This window comes from Taudactylus pleione, unplaced genomic scaffold (genome assembly GCF_031769625.1).
Source record: "Taudactylus pleione unplaced genomic scaffold, aTauple2 ptg002403l, whole genome shotgun sequence".
NCBI classification, from domain to species: Eukaryota; Metazoa; Chordata; class Amphibia; order Anura; family Myobatrachidae; genus Taudactylus; species Taudactylus pleione.
Genome location: NW_028286789.1, coordinates 242757 through 260882, shown reverse-complemented (window position 1 = coordinate 260882; position 18126 = coordinate 242757).

Below are 18126 nucleotides of genomic sequence, written 5' to 3'. Positions count from 1 at the left end.
TTGCAGATCAGCCTGTGTGATATCATGTCCTGAGCTGTAATAATGTACAGTACTTAGTATATTGCAGATCAGCCTGTGTGATATCATGTCCTGAGCTGTAATGATGTATAATACATCACATATTGCAGATCAGCCTGTGTGATATCATGTCCTGAGCTGTAATAATGTACAGTACTTTGTATATTGCAGATCAGCCTGTGTGATATCCTGTCCTGAGCTGTAATAATGTATAATACATCACATATTGCAGATCAGCCTGTGTGATATCATGTCCTGAGCTGTAATAATGTACAGTACTTTGTATATTGCAGATCAGCCTGTGTGATATCCTGTCCTGAGCTGTAATAATGTACAGTACTTAGTATATTGCAGATCAGCCTGTGTGATATCCTGTCCTGAGCTGTAATAATGTACAGTACTTTGTATATTGCAGATCAGACTGTGTGATATCATGTCCTGAGCTGTAATAATGTATAACACTTTGTATATTGCAGATCAGCCTGTGTGATATCCTGTCCTGAGATGTAATAATGTATAGTACTTTGTATATTGCAGATCACCCTGTGTGATATCCTGTCCTGAGCTGTAATAATGTATAAGACTTTGTATATTGCAGATCAGCCTGTGTGATATCATGTCCTGAGCTGTAATAATGTATATTACCTTGTATATTGCAGATCAGCCTGTGTGATATCATGTCCTGAGCTGTAATAATGTACAGTACTTTGTATATTGCAGATCACCCTGTGTGATATCATGTCCTGAGCTGTAATAATGTATAAGACTTTGTATATTGCAGATCAGCCTGTGTGATATCATGTCCTGAGCTGTAATAATGTATAACACTTTGTATATTGCAGATCAGCCTGTGTGATATCCTGTCCTGAGCTGTTATAATGTATAGTACTTTGTATATTGCAGATCAGCCTGTGTGATATCCTGTCCTGAGCTGTAATAATGTATACAGTAAGACTTTGTATATTGCAGATCAGCCTGTGTGATATCATGTCCTGAGATGTAATAATGTATAATACATCATATCCTGTAGATTGTAATCTTGCGAGCAGGGCCCTCTTCCTCTTTTGTTACCAATTTTAATGCGCAATGGAATTTGCAGGCGCTATAGAAGTAATTGTTAGTAAATAAGTATCTTGCAGATCAGAACTTGACACAATCAGACAATTGGGTCATTTATTACAAATGTGTATAATCCTCAGCAATCAGCCAGCACTTAGCTCTGGTTACACTATAGAAGGTTACACTATAGGAACACATCTCTCCCTGCATACAGTATAAGACGTTACCCCTGTGTTAGTAGGTAACCCCAATGACATAGCAGGTATAGCAATATATAAGGAGCTATAGAAGTGTAACTTTCTCACCTCATAGTAAGTATATTGTGTTTTCCGTGCTGGGAGCAGAGACATAACAGCCCCTCACAGGTGATGAGAGATGGGGTACGGGTTACATGGTGGCACCGGACATTTATAGTCCTGATGTGTTTACTCCGATGTGGATGCAGGTTCCCGCTGGACTGATGCCCCTGAGATAATGGGGCTCAGCTCTCAGGCTGCCGTGGATGATCAGTGAGTCCCTGAAGCTGACGGCCTGTGCTGTTCTAAGGGACTATTTCTAATGAGCACACGGAACATTTATACCAGGGTACAGGTCTCATAACAACATTATACTATTATTATTGTTATTATTATTATTATCAGTTATTTACACAGAAAACACATATTACACAGCACTTTGCAGGGAAATCTTTATTCATTCATCAGATGGAAGGAAACCAGAACACCTGGAGAACACCCTGCGCTGACACATACAAAGATCTGAATGATATATAAGAGGTTTAGGGCGCTCAATACAAAGAAACATTGCTGCCACCTATTCACATCAAAATGATCATCCTAAAGATCAAAGAATAAACAAGTGAATAAGTAGATAAGATGTGAGTCAGGACTCTAGATTTCTAGTCACCTTGGAGTGATGTATGTATCAGATACTATATATACTTATACGTATCTTTTCAATATAGAAAAGGATTCTGTATACTGTTTGGCACGTCCTCAATGTGGGTTGGATTCACCAAGGGTTTCTTCTCTGGCTTTCAGTAGAACAGTGTTGGCCACAATGATTTCAGTCTCCATGATCACAAATCAGTGCAGTGAGAAGGACACTGTTAGGATCTGCAGTTTCCAGCCTGAGGCACTAATTACTGCCTGTCTGTGTGCAGCATCAGGTGCACACTGATTGATTCTCCAGTCTAAACACAGCCCAGGTGCTCAATAATCTGTCATTATGGATACTTGCTCTGATTGGGCCCTGTTTCTGTAAATTCCAGCCAGCCCTGCACTCCATGCCGGTGATAGAGTTTTTTCGTACTTTCGGTTCCTGTCTCCTGCATGTCAGCATGTCAGTCGTGTTCCTGAGTCAGACTAGCTGTGTTTTGTGTGTGCCGTTTACTCCATCCAGGCGGCTCCACCTACATCTCATCCTCACGTGCTGCTTGTACCATCTGGGCAGTATGGAGCGCTTCCTACCCCAGAAGCGTCTGTCACCACCTGGTGCCAGTACCATCCCAGCAGCACTGGTAGCTACTCTGCATTCCAGGTGTGCAATCTAACACACTGTTGCCAGTGTCATCCCAGCGACACTGGTAGCAACTCTGCGGTCCAGGTGTGCTATTAAGCACACTGTCGCCAGTGTAATCCCGGTGGCGCTGGTAGCAACTCTGCGTTCCAGGGGCACATATCAGCACACAGTTGCCAGTATCATCCCAGCGGTGCTGGTAGCAACTCTGCGTTCTTGGGGCACATATAAGCACACCGTCACTAGTGTCATCTTGGTGGCATTGGTAGTAACTCTGCATTCCAGGGGCACTATTAAGTGCACCGTCGCCAGTGTAATCCCGGTGGTTCTGGTAACAGCTCAACTTTGCATACCTCACCTGAGTCTCATCAGCCCAAAGGCTGTTACACACCACCAGTCCCTTGGCCACGACTATAAAGGCCACAACCAGCCCTGAAGGCTTCTCCTACAGCCCACAGGCTGCATCTCACCTCCAGGCCTCTGGCCACAATGAGCCAAAGCTCGTCAGCCCCCAAGGCTGCCTCCCATAGCTCACCTCCGTAAGCCTCGTGCCACAATTAGCCCGTGCAAAATCCACCCTAAAAACTGGCACTATGTCAGACCCGACTACAATCAGTTTCTAACAGACACATCTCTGGCTGCAGACCCTACTGTAGCAATGCTCCCGACTGCCATTAGCAGTATCTGATACATACATTCACTCCAAGGTGACTAGGAATCTAGCATCACATACAAAGATCAGCCATTACCTAAAATTGTACCCATGGCCTCAGTGCTGATATTCAGTAATACTAACCACTATGTCAACCATATTGTTGTGATGGTGTCAGTAACCATCCCTAATACTATTCCATGCTCATCCCTAATACTATTCCATGCTCATCCCTAATACTATTCCATGGTCATCACTAATACTATTCCATGCTCATCCAATACTATTCATTGGCCATCCCTAATACTATTCCATGCTCATCCCTATAACTATTCATTGGCCATCCCTAAAACTATTCCATGCTCATCCCTAATACTATTCCATGGCCACCCCTAATACTATTCCATGGTCATCCCTAATACTAGTCCATGGTCATCCCTAATACTATTACATGGCCATCCCTAATACTATTCCATGGCCATCCCTAATACTATTCCATGGTCATCCCTAATACTATAACATGCTCACCCCTAATAATATTCATTGGCCATCCCTAATACTATTCCATGCTCAACCCTCATACTATTCCATGCTCATCCCTAATACTATTCATTGGCCATCCCTAATACTATTCCATGCTCATCCCTAATACTCTTCCATGGCCATCCCTAATACTATTCATTGGCCATCCCTAATACTATTCCATGGTCATCCCTAATACTAGTCCATGGTCATCCCTAATACTATTCCATGCTCATCCCTAATACTATTCCATGCTCATCCCTAATACTATTCCATGCTCATCCATAATACTAGTCCATGGTCATCCCTAATACTATTGCATACTCATCCCTAATACTATTCATTGGCCATCCCTAATACCATTCCATGCTCATCCCTAATACTATTCCATGGTCATCCCTAATACTAGTCCATGGTCATCCCTAATACTATTCCATGCTCATCCCTAATACTATTCCATTCTCATCTCTAATACTATGCCATGGTCATCCCTAATACTATTCCATGCTCATCCCTAATACTAGTCCATGGTCATCCCTAATACTATTCCATGCTCATCCCTAATACTATTCCATTCTCATCTCTAATACTATTCCATGGTCATCCCTAATACTAGTCCATGGTCTTCCCTAATACTATTCCATGCTCATCCCTAATACTATTCATTGGCCATCCCAAATACTATTCCATGCTCATCCCTAATACTATTCCATGGTCATCCCTAATACTATTCCATGCTCAACCCTAATACTATTCCATGCTCATCCCTAATACTATTCCATGCTCATCCCTAACACTATTCATTGGCCAACCCTAATACTATTCCATGCTCATCCCTAATACTATTCCATGCTCATCCCTAATACTATTCCATGCTCATCCCTAACACTATTCATTGGCCAACCCTAATACTATTCCATGCTCATCCCTAATACTATTCCATGCTCATCCCTAATACTATTCCATGCTCATCCCTAACACTATTCATTGGCCAACCCTAATACTATTCCATGCTCATCCCTAATACTATTCCATGGTCATCCCTAATACTATTCCATGCTCAACCCTAATACTATTCCATGCTCATCCCTAATACTATTCCATGCTCATCCCTAACACTATTCATTGGCCAACCCTAATACTATTCCATGCTCATCCCTAATACTATTCCATGGTCATCCCTAATACTATTCCATGCTCATCCCTAAAATTATTCATTGGCCATCCCTAATGCTATTCCATGCTCATCCCAAATACTATTCATTGGCCATCCCTAATACTATTCCATGCTCATCCCTAATACTATTCATTGGACAACCCTAATACTATTTCATGCTCATCCCTAATACTATTCCATGCTCATCCCTAATACTATTCCATGTTCATCCCTAATACTATTCATTGGCCATCATTAATACTATTCCATGCTCAACCCTAATACTATTCCATGCTCATCCTTAATACTATTCCATGCTCATCCCTAATACTATTCATTGGCCATCCCAAATACTATTCCATGCTCATCCCTAATACTATTCCATGCTCAACCCTAATACTATTCCATGCTCATCCCTAATACTATTCCATGTTCATCCCTAACACTATTCATTGGCCAACCCTAAAACTATTCCATGCTCATCCCTAATACTATTCCATGGTCATCCCTAATACCATTCCATGCTCATCCCTAAAACTATTCATTGGCCATCCCTAATGCTATTCCATGCTCATCCCAAATACTATTCATTGGCCATCCCTAATACTATTCCATGCTCATCCCTAATACTATTCATTGGACAACCCTAATACTATTTCATGCTCATCCCTAATACTATTCCATGCTCATCCCTAATACTATTCCATGCTCATCCCTAATACTATTCCATGTTCATCCCTAATACTATCCATGCTCATCCCTAATACTATTCATTGGCCATGAATACTATTCCATGCTCATCCTTAATACTATTCCATGCTCATCCCTAATACTATTCATTGGCCATCCCTAATGCTATTCCATGCTCATCCCTAATACTATTCCATGCTCATCCCTAATACTCTTCCATGCTCATCCCCAATCCTATTCCATGCTCATCCCTAATACTATTCCATGCTCATCCCTAATACTATACTATTCCATGCTCACCCCTAATACTATTCATTAGCCATCCCTAATACTATTCCATGCTCATCCCTAATACTATTCTATGGTCATCCCTAATACTAGTCCATGCTCATCCATGCTCATCCCTAATACTATTCCATGCTCATCCCTAATGCTATTCCATGGTCATCCCTAATACTATTCCATGCTCATCCCTAATACTATTCCATGCTCATCCCTAATACTATTGCATGCTCATTACTAATACTCTTCATTGGCCTCCCCTAATAGTATTCCATGCTCATCCCTAATACTATTCACTGCTCATTACTAATACTCTTCAATGGCTATCCCTAATACTATTCCATAGCCATCCCTACTACTATTCCATGACCATCCCTAATACTATTCCATAACCATCCCTAATACTATTCCATGCTCATTACTAATACTCTTTAATGGCCATCCCTAATACTATTCACTGCTCATATCTAATACTCTTCAATGTCCATCCCTAATACTATTCCATGCTCATCTCTAATACTATTCCATGACCATCCCTAATTCTATTCCATGCTCATCCCTAATACTGTTCCATGGCCATACACCACACTATTCCATGCTCATTTCTAATACTGTTCCATGGCCATCACTAATACTTCTTCTATTCCATGCTCATCCCTAATACTATTCCAGGCCATCCCTAAAACTATTCCATGGCCATCTCTACTACTATTCCATGCTCATTACTAATACTCTTCAATGGCCATCCCTAATACTATTCCATGCTCATCTCTAATACTATTCCATGACCATCCCTAATTCTATTCCATGCTCATCCCTAATACTGTTCCATGGCCACATACCACACTATTCCATGCTCATTTCTAATACTGTTCCATGGCCATCACTAATACTATTCCATGGCCATCCCTAATACTATTCCATGGCCATCTCTAATACTATTCCATGCTCATTCCTAATACTATTCCATGCTCATTCTTAATACTATTCAATGGTCATCCCTAATACTATTCAATAGTCATCCCTAATGCTATTCCATGCATTATCCCTATTACTATTCAATGCTCATCTCTAATACTATTTCCATGGCCATCTCTAATTATATTCCATGCTCATCCATAATACTATTCCATGCTCATCCCTAATGCTATTCCATGTTCATCCCTAACAGTATTCCATGATCATCTCTAATATTATTCCATGCTCATCTCTAATACTATTCAATGGTCATCCCTAATACTATTCCATGCTCATCACTAATACTGTTCAATGGTCATCCCTCATACTATTCCATGGCCATCCCTAATACTATTCCATGACCATCTCTAATACTATTAAATGGCCATCCCAAATACTATTCCATGGCCATCCCTAATACTGTTACATGCTCATCCCTAATATTTTTCAATGGCCATCCTTGATACAATTCAATGGCCATCCCTAATACTACTCAACAGCCTTCCATAATACTATTCCATGGCTATCCCTAATACTATTCCATCCTCATCCCTTATACTATTTCATGGCTATCCCTAATACTATTCCATGCTCATCCCTAATACTGTTCAATGGCCACCCCCAATACTATTCCATGACCATCCTTAATACTATTAAATGGCCATCCCAAATACTATTCCATGCTCATCCCTAATACTGTTCCATGCTCATCCCTAATACTATTCCATGCTCATCCCTAATACTATTCCATGGCCATCCCTAATACTATTATATGCTCATCCCTAATACTATTCCATGGCCATCCCTAATATAACTCAACAGCCATCCCTAATAATAATATACCATGCTCATCCCTAATACTATTCAGTGGCCATCCCTAATACTATTCCATGGACATCCCTAATACTATTCAATGGCTACCCCTAATACTATTCCATGGCCATCCTTTATACTTTAAGGAGATGAATGGTGATTGTCAATGGACAGATGTATAGGGAGATATCAGCTAGGTGTGAGAATAGAAAATAATCCTGCACCCATGGGGTTTTTCCTGCATGTGCAGGAGTTTTGCTATTTAATTAGGAGCGGGATGTTTCAGTTTTTGATTACCTCTTATAATCTATATTTTTAGGAAAAATGTTCGGGAAATGCTCTGAGACCCTGGCGGTACCCCTCCTAATGACTTATTAAGCAATTGGACATTTTCAATTAGCTTAATTAGTCTTAATTACACACCTTCTAAAGCAGTGTCTTCTTCCTCCAGCATCGGGAGACAGGTCTTCTACAGCAGATGAGTATGTGAGTCTGTGTGAGTGTTTGTAAATGTGTATGAGTGAGTGCGTGTGTGCATTAGTGTATGTGTGTGTGAGTGTATGAGAGTGACCCCCGATGTGTGTGACCCCCCCCTATGTGCGTGTGTTCCCACCCTTTAGCCGACACTGGGAAAACTATATCTCCCAGCAGCCCTTGTGCCTCCATGCTGCCCCCAGAGCCTCCCAGCAACCCCCTCCCCCAGTGACAAGATGGAGGAGAGGCCACTGGGAGCGCCGGAGACGACCGGAGACCTCCGAACAGGTAAGTATTATTTTTTTTATTTTATTTCTTTTACGTGCCGCAGGGTTTTCAGCTCTGAAAAACTCTGCAACCACTTTTTTTTATTAGATACTGCGGTACCGGGAGCGTGCATACCCGCGGTAATCCAAAATTGGACGCAAGGTTTTTTACCTCGCTAAATCTCATTCCCAATTGAATATGCTCCATATACTGTAGTCTTTAGGAAAATGCTGGACAGAGTGCTGGAAGCAGGACAGGAATAGTCTTTAGATTGGAGTGAATGGATTTTTGTGACCTGGGATTTACTTTTTGCTCACTTGCTTAGCAGTCATCTACCAGTATCAATGTGTTGAGTAGAAATTATTATTGGAGCTATTATTAATAATTAATAATAATTAGAGATGTGCGTCGACCCCCGTGTTTTGGTTTTGGATCTGGATCTCCCCTGGTTTTAGATCTGGATTGGTTTTGCCAAAACCTCACCTCCGTATTTTGTTTATCGGTTAGGTTTTGGGTCTGGATTTTTTCTTAAAAAATCATAAAAACAGCTATAATCACCTGTTTTTGTTCCTACAGTATTATTTTTGTTCCTACAGTATTAATAACCTCAATAACATTTATTTCCATTTAGGCCCAACATTTGCACCAAGCTAGCTGGCTGACTAAGCTATGCGGCAGCAGTGGGCGACACAAAAATGTGGCAGTTCAACTGCCAACATGGCACATCAGGAAATGTTTTTATTATTCAAGAGAGGCCTGAGGGAGTTGGAGTATGTATGTAGTTGAAGGCAGGAACAGAAAGGGTTTGGTAGTAAATTGAATTTAATTTTTTTTATTCTAAATTAAATTTATGAGGGAGAAGGGGAGCGGAGGAGGCATTTACAAAAAAATATTTTACTCATTCACATCAGTCTTTGCCCCAAAAGAATCCTTGAGGGCCATTCCTGCTGCTGGGAGTGGATTTTCTCATCCCAGAAGGGGACCAGGAAGACTTCTAGTAGTGCTTTCCAAATGACAAAGCATTCCCCAACCTGTACAGGGATATTAAAAAAAACATAGTTAGTTAGTGGCCTTCAAACTGTCACTTAACCAGCACAAAGATATCAAGGGGTAAATTTAATTTACTAAAGTAAGAGTTTTTAGAAGTGCATTTTAGAAGTGATGCTGCCCATAACAACCAATCAGATTCTACTTAACATCACTTTCTAGAAGATAATAGCTAGAATCTGATTATTTTCTATGGGCAAGCAACATCACTTCTAAAACTCACTTCTAAAAACTGTCACTTTAGTAAATTAAATTTACCTCTTAAGGACTTACGTTGTGTCTTTCTTGAGAATCCTGTGCCAACTTCTGCTGCTAGGAGGGGATTTTCATCCCAAAAGGGGACCAGGAAGACTGTTTTCCAAAACAATTGAGTGTAAAATAATTCTTTGCAAAGCTTCCACATTAAACATTTCCCAACCTGTACAGGGACATTAAAAAAAATATAGTTAGTGTCCTCAAAGTGCCACTTAACCAGCACAGATATGTGGACAAGCGTAAGATCTATGATTTAAGGCAGGGGTAGCCAACCTTGGTCCTCGAGAGCTACCAACAGTGCATGTTTTCCAGGTCTCCACACAGAATCACAACAAGTGTAGTAAATAATTAACTCCACCTTTGGATATTTTCAAATGTGGTGCTGAGTAATGAATACACCTGTGCACCTGCTAGGTGGTCTGGAAAATATGAACTGTTAGTAGCTCTCGAGGACCGAGGTTAGCTACCCCTGATTTAAGGCCTTACGTTGTATCTTTCTTGAGAATCCTGTGCCTGCTTCTGCAGTTAGGAGTGGATTTTCATCCCAGAAGGAGACCAGGAAGAGTGCTTTCTAAAAACATTTGACTGTTAAATAATCCTTTGCAAACCTTCCGAAAAAGCATTTCCCAACCTATACAGGGACTTTAACAAAAAACATAGTTAGTTAGTGGCCTTCAGTTCAAACTTCCGTTGTACCCACTGTCCACTTAACCAAAGCAGATATTGTGGACAAGTGGAACAGAGTAGCAAATGCAACATTTAAGATTTAAGGTTTAAGTCTTACTTTGTGTCTTGAGCACCATGCCTGCTGCTGGGAGTGGATTTTCATCCATAGATGGGATGAAGACATTGTTTTTTCTTCCCAATGGACACAGATCTAAAGAGATGTAAATAACTACTAATAGGAAAAAGAGGCAATTTGGAGGCCCTTACACAAAACTGCCTTTGCTTTACTTGAGCTGCCCACCTTCCAGTGTGTACTCAAAGAGTTTTCAGCACAGCCGGGAACCTTGTCAGTGATCGGCCTGAGACTACTTCCCCAAAATGTGGAAAAGATGATGTCCATCAAATGAACTACAAATTCTACGAGAAAGACCTTTACCGTCAATTATGTGCAAAAATTACAGAGGCACCTTTAATGGTGGATCCCATCAGGGACAAATGAATATTGTGTGAAGAAGATGATGTATACATCACCCCATATTATACCATCGCCCAAGCCTATATAGTTATCCCATCGTGTGTTGTGTATAAATTACAGCTGTACTCCCTGTTAGATTGGGGATTCATTGTCCACTTTAGTGGATGTGAGCTCCATTTTAGTCCATATCATCACCAAACCCCCAACACATCTTCTGACCTGGGCTACAGGAGGAGCAGTTGCACTCTGAAATACAGTTGCATGGAGTTGCCCCTCTGACTCACTGAAAGTCAGGTAGAGGGGCCATGGGTAGGGACTGGGAATAGGGACACTATAATCAGAGAATGCAGTTTTAGCTGCTTTATTCTATTTTTTTAAACCATATCCTCTACTTTCACCTTTGAAAATGTTTATGCAAATCTCAGCAGAAGCGTTTTGTGATGCCATGGGTAACACGCACACACACACACACACAAACACACACACATACACACACACACACCCGAAGGAGGCAGCAGCCTCTTGATAAATGACACAGGCAGCACAGCACCCCTGCGCACCTACATTGCTGATAAATGTGGCGAATGCGCACACAGAAAAAAAAATTGTTTTTTTTCACACTGGGGGTGAACAGCACTCCTGAAAGAGGTAGCAGCCCCTTGACAGACAGCAGCACAGCACCCCTGCGCACCTATGTTGATGACAAGTGTGGCCAGCATGCACACAGAAAAAATTGTTTTTTCGTTTTATTTTCACACTGGGGGTGAAGAGCACCCCTTATGGACAGAGCACCCACTGGACAACACAGCAGAACAGCCAGCCCCTATGGACAACAGCCAGCCAGCCCCTATGGACTACAGCCAGCCCCTACGTACTACAGCCAACCCACCCCTATGGACAGGACAACAGCCAGCCAGCCCCTATGGACAGGACAACAGCCAGCCAGCCCCTATATATGGACAGCAGACAGCCAGTCCCTATGGAAGGACAGGACAACCTCAGTCACAACAACAGCCAGCCCCTGTATGGACAACAGCCAGCCCTTAAGCTACACAATAGTAGCTAGCCCCTATGCACAACAGCATAGCACCCAGCTCCCTCTTCACTCTCCACAGCCGGAATGAAAATTGGCGGTGATCGCGGGACCTTTATTGAATCCAAAACCCACGAGAATCCGACAGCAGGATGATGACGTTTTGCCTCGTTCTCAGATCCGAGTCAGGCGGGAAAACCCGAGTCGATTCGGAACTGACTAGGATCCCCTAAGTTCGGGTGGGTTAGTTTCTCAGGGAACCAAACCCACTCATCTCTAATAATAATGCCCATCTCAAACAATAGCACCAAAAAGATGTACACATTAAGGAGCTTATTCAGACCCGGTCGTTAGCTCTACGAGCTCCCAACCGGTTCGATGTTGCTCCAGTGCGCATGCGCATGACGGAGCCTGCTCTGACGTGCGCATGCGCGAGACCCAGCTAACGACGGGTGATCCGTCGTTAGGGGTCTCATAGCAGACGGGGCGAGCTGTCGATGTTGAGTGACAGCTCGCTCAGTTTGCTGGGCGGGTCGGGGGTGTGCCCGGCCAAACGGAGGAGTTCCTGTCGGAACGCTTGCCGTTTGGGGGTGGCCCCACTGACATCATCAGTGATGTCAGTGGGGAGCTTCCTGCTCAAACAGAGCAGGAAGCTCCCTGGGGCTTAAGGTTGACGAGACCCTACCTTAGGGTCTCGTCGTAAGCCCCGATGGTTGCGATGGTCTTGACCATCGCGACTATCACCCTTAGTGGTTGTTAGAGCTGTGGGAGTTAACCCACAGCCTATCGACTGACCTGGAGGCGGCCATTCAGGATGCAAGCGGCCGCCCTGTTTCAGAACAATCGCTTGCATCCTACGACCGCCTCTGAATGAGGCCCTAAGTGCATTATTATGGCTATTTTTTTAAATGTGTGCATTGTTATTGGTGCTATTATGTAACAATAGCTCCAAAACTAATTTTAGCCTCAGATAATAACCCCAATAATCATACCCACAGAACACTTAACTTTCCTGACAAGTCTCCAAACTTGCTCTGTAACTGCTGGGCATGTGATGTCATCATGTCACCGCACACTGGGCCTGATTCAGACCCACTCAAGAGCGCTGAGCGCTCGCAAGTGGGTCGATGTTGCCGAAGTCTGCATGCGCACGACGGAGGCTGCTCCATCGTGCGCATGCGCGAGACCCGGCGAGCGATGGGGAAGCCGTCGCTCCGGGTCTCGCACCAAAGGGGGAGTGCTGTCGATGGTGATTGACAGCACGCCCCCTTTGGTGGGCAGGCCGGGGGTGTGGCTGCCCAGACGGAGGCGTTCCCATGGGAACGCCTACTGTCTGGGTCCGGCCCCACCGACATCACTAGTGATGTCAGTGGGAGTGTTTTCGGCTCTGATAGAGCCAAAAGCACTCCGGGCTTGCGGCAGACGAGACCCTACCGCAAGGGTCTCGTCGCAAGCCCGATGGTTGCGATGGTCTTGACCATCCCGACCATCTTTTTGGCCACTCACATAAGCTGTGGGTGGTCACCCACAGCTATGCGAGCGGCCTGGTGGCCGCTCCAATTTTAGGTAGGATGGGCCAGATTCAGAGCGAGCGCTCTGGTCAGAGCGTCCGGCTCTGAATCAGTCCCACTGCACCACTGGAAACTGGGCTCCTGAGGCCCCAGAAGCTGTCTTAGTACATAGGGCCTGATTCAGAGCTGCTCGCCAAGATGCATCCTCTCACAGCTGCCGATGGTATGCAGTGTTTCTGAATTGTGTGCATGCCTTAGCGAAAGTTCCCAATGCATGCGCTCGCTGCGCATAGACAGCCCAGTAGAGTGAGTGACAGGAGAAGCCGTTTGTAGGTGGTAACAGGGGCTGGCCATTAAAAACGGGGGAGTGGAGGTGCAAACACAGGCGTGCCTGAGCATCTCACCGGCGTGTTAGAGGTGTACATAATTATAAGACAGCATCATAGTACACGTCATCTGGCAACACTGACGTGCTCGCAGTGCTTGCGACAGGGTATGGTCAACCACAAGCGCTGCGATAGCATCCGATGTACCGATGGTAGCATGACGGATGGTGGACATGACGTGCACAAGTGGGCGTCTTAAGACAGGCTGGTGGGTGTCTGCATACACTATGTGATCGCTCTTTAAGAAATACTGGGCGCGCTAATGCATTGCTGTGTACGATAGCACTGCCTACGCAATTTGCATACACATCATGCGAGCGATCGCATCTAGCGAGCGGCTCTGAATCAGGCCCATACATCCCTAAATTAATCAATCTATCTATCTAGTAATATATCTATCTACACTATGGTCCTGATTCAGCTTGGATCGCAGTTGGTAATATGTACGCAATGGGCCAATTATTTCGCAATGCGTAAGCATCGCAGTGCGTGTGCGCGAACCAGCCACTGTGATTGGAACCCATCGCAGAGTGATTGACATGAAGTGCCGTTTGAAGGTGGTAACAAGGGGTGGTCGGGCGAACGCAGGCGTGCCGGTGCGTTTCAACAGTGTTGCAGGGGCGTACATAAATTAGCCACTGCAATACCATACACAGCCTGAGGCCTCATAGCGTGCGCTGAAGTTAGCAATTCCTGAGTGAGGTCTGACCTGCCTTATCTGTGCGTATGGGTCTGATGATACTCGATTGTACCGATGTTTTCACAGTCTTGTTAACCCTGATGTGTGGGTAAGGTAAAGTGGGCATCAATTATGTAGTGCCGTGGCGGCATTGCGATCGCAATAGATTATCTTACAATCGCACTGAACTGCGTGTGTACCCTATATTGCGATCCGTGCTTAATCAGGCCCTATGTACAGTACACAAATGTGATTGGACAACCCCTGCGCAAGCAAAATAGTCCCATGCATAACATTGCACACAATTTCCAAATGGCCACTAATGTGGTGGTTTGTACATGGACACTTGGTAGGAGGCCCATGTACTTGTAGTTCTATGGAAACGACGAATGTGTTATCAGGATGACAAGGCCACCTCTCATGTTCCAGATCTCAACCCCATTGAGAACCTCTGGGTGAAATTGGGGCGACGAGTGCGATCTTGGCTGACTCGCCCTTCCTCATGGTCACAGTTGGTCACTGTATATAAGGCAGAATGGCAGGACATACCGCCTGCCGCTGTCCAGGAACTTGTGGCCAGTTTGCTAAGTAGGGTGTCTGTAGTAATCACTGGTGACCTACACAGTACTGACGTCATTAAGATCTCAGTGATCTATCTCCTGTCGTATATATATATATATATATATATATATATATATATACAGTAACTGGAATACACTGCTATTGTTATTTGGAGTTAGCAGGACGTGTGTTGATACATACCACAATTTCTTCACTAACCCTTATTGCCCATCACAGTCACTGGTATCCTGATTACTATAGATCACAGGTTCTCAAACTCTGTCCTCAGGAACCCAAACAGTGCATGTTTTCCAGGTCTCCTGTTTTCCAGGTCTCCTCACAGAATCACAAGTGAAATAATTAGCTCCACCTGTGGCTCTTTTAAAATGTGTCAGTGAGTAATGAGTACACCTGTGCTCCTGCTGGGTGACCTGGGAAATGTGTCAGTGAGTAGTGATTACACCTATGCACCTGCTGGGTGACCTGGGAAATGTGTCAGTGGATAATGATTACACCTGAGCACTTGCTGGGTAACCTGGGAAATGTGTCAGTGAGTAATGATTACACCTGTGCTCCTGCTGGGTGACCTGGGAAATGTGTCAGTGAGTAATGATTACACCTATGCACCTGCTGGGTGACCTGGGAAATGTGTCAGTGAATAATGATTACACCTGAGCACTTGCTGGGTAACCTGGGAAATGTGTCAGTGAGTAATGATTACACCTGTGCTCCTGCTGGGTGACCTGGGAAATGTGTCAGTGAGTAATGATTACACCTGTGCTCCTGCTGGGTGACCTGGGAAATGTGTCAGTGAGTAATGATTACACCTGTGCTCCTGCTGGGTGACCTGGGAAATGTGAGCGTGAGTAATGAGTACACCTGTGCTCCTGCTGGGTGACATGGGAAATGTGTCAGTGAGTAATGATTACACCTATGCACCTGCTGGGTGACCTGGGAAATGTGTCAGTGAATAATGATTACACCTGAGCACTTGCTGGGTAACCTGGGAAATGTGTCAGTGAGTAATGATTACACCTGTGCTCCTGCTGGGTGACCTGGGAAATGTGTCAGTGAGTAATGATTACACCTGTGCTCCTGCTGGGTGACCTGGGAAATGTGTCAGTGAATAATGAATACACCTATGCACCTTCTGGGTGACCTGGGAAATGTGTCAGTGAATAATGAATACACCTGAGCACTTGCTGGGTAACCTGGGAAATGTGTCAGTGAGTAATGATTACACCTGTGCTCCTGCTGGGTGACCTGGGAAATGTGTCAGTGAGTAATGAATACACCTGTGCACCTGCTAGGTGACCTGGGAAATGTGTCAGTGAGTAATGAATACACCTGTGCTCCTGCTGGGTGACCTGGGAAATGTGTCAGTGAGTAATGAATACACCTGTGCTCCTGCTGGGTGACCTGGGAAATGTGTCAGTGAATAATAAATACACCTGTGCACCTGCTAGGTGACCTGGGAAATGTGTCAGTGAGTAATGAATACACCTGTGCACCTGCTGGGTGACCTGGGAAATGTGTCAGTGAATAATGATTACACCTGAGCACTTGCTGGGTAACCTGGGAAATGTGTCAGTGAGTAATGATTACACCTGTGCTCCTGCTGGGTGACCTGGGAAATGTGTCAGTGAGTAATGATTACACCTGTGCTCCTGCTGGGTGACCTGGGAAATGTGTCAGTGAATAATGAATACACCTGTGCACCTGCTAGGTGACCTGGGAAATGTGTCAGTGAGTAATGAGTACACCTGTGCACCTTCTGGGTGACCTGGGAAATGTGTCAGTGAATAATGAATACACCTGAGCACTTGCTGGGTAACCTGGGAAATGTGTCAGTGAGTAATGATTACACCTGTGCTCCTGCTGGGTGACCTGGGAAATGTGTCAGTGAGTAATGAATACACCTGTGCACCTGCTAGGTGACCTGGGAAATGTGTCAGTGAGTAATGAATACACCTGTGCACCTGCTGGGTGACCTGGGAAATGTGTCAGTGAATAATGAATACACCTGAGCACTTGCTGGGTAACCTGGGAAATGTGTCAGTGAGTAATGATTACACCTGTGCTCCTGCTGGGTGACCTGGGAAATGTGTCAGTGAGTAATGAATACACCTGTGCACCTGCTAGGTGACCTGGGAAATGTGTCAGTGAGTAATGAATACACCTGTGCTCCTGCTGGGTGACCTGGGAAATGTGTCAGTGAGTAATGAATACACCTGTGCACCTGCTAGGTGACCTGGGAAATGTGTCAGTGAGTAATGAATACACCTGTGCTCCTGCTGGGTGACCTGGGAAATGTGTCAGTGAGTAATGAATACACCTGTGCACCTGCTAGGTGACCTGGGAAATGTGTCAGTGAGTAATGAATACACCTGTGCACCTGCTGGGTGACCTGGGAAATGTGTCAGTGAATAATGATTACACCTGAGCACTTGCTGGGTAACCTGGGAAATGTGTCAGTGAGTAATGATTACACCTGTGCTCCTGCTGGGTGACCTGGGAAATGTGTCAGTGAGTAATGAATACACCTGTGCTCCTGCTGGGTGACCTGGGAAATGTGTCAGTGAGTAATGAGTACACCTGTGCTCCTGCTGGGTGACCTGGGAAATGTGTCAGTGAATAATGAATACACCTGTGCTCCTGCTGGGTGACCTGGAAAATGTGTCAGTGAGTAATGAATACACCTGTGCACCTGCTGGGTGACCTGGGAAATGTGTCAGTGAGTAATGAATACACCTGTGCACCTGCTGGGTGACCTGGGAAATGTGTCAGTGAGTAATTATTACACCTGTGCACCTGCTGGGTGACCTGGGAAATGTGTCAGTGAGTAATGACTACACCTGTGCACCTGCTGGGTGACCTGGGAAATGTGTCAGTGAGTAATGATTACACCTGTGCACCTGCTGGGTGACCTGGGAAATGTGTCAGTGAATAATGATTACACCTGAGCACTTGCTGGGTAACCTGGGAAATGTGTCAGTGAGTAATGATTACACCTGTGCTCCTGCTGGGTGACCTGGGAAATGTGTCAGTGAGTAATGTTTACACCTATGCACCTGCTGGGTGACCTGGGAAATGTGTCAGTGAGTA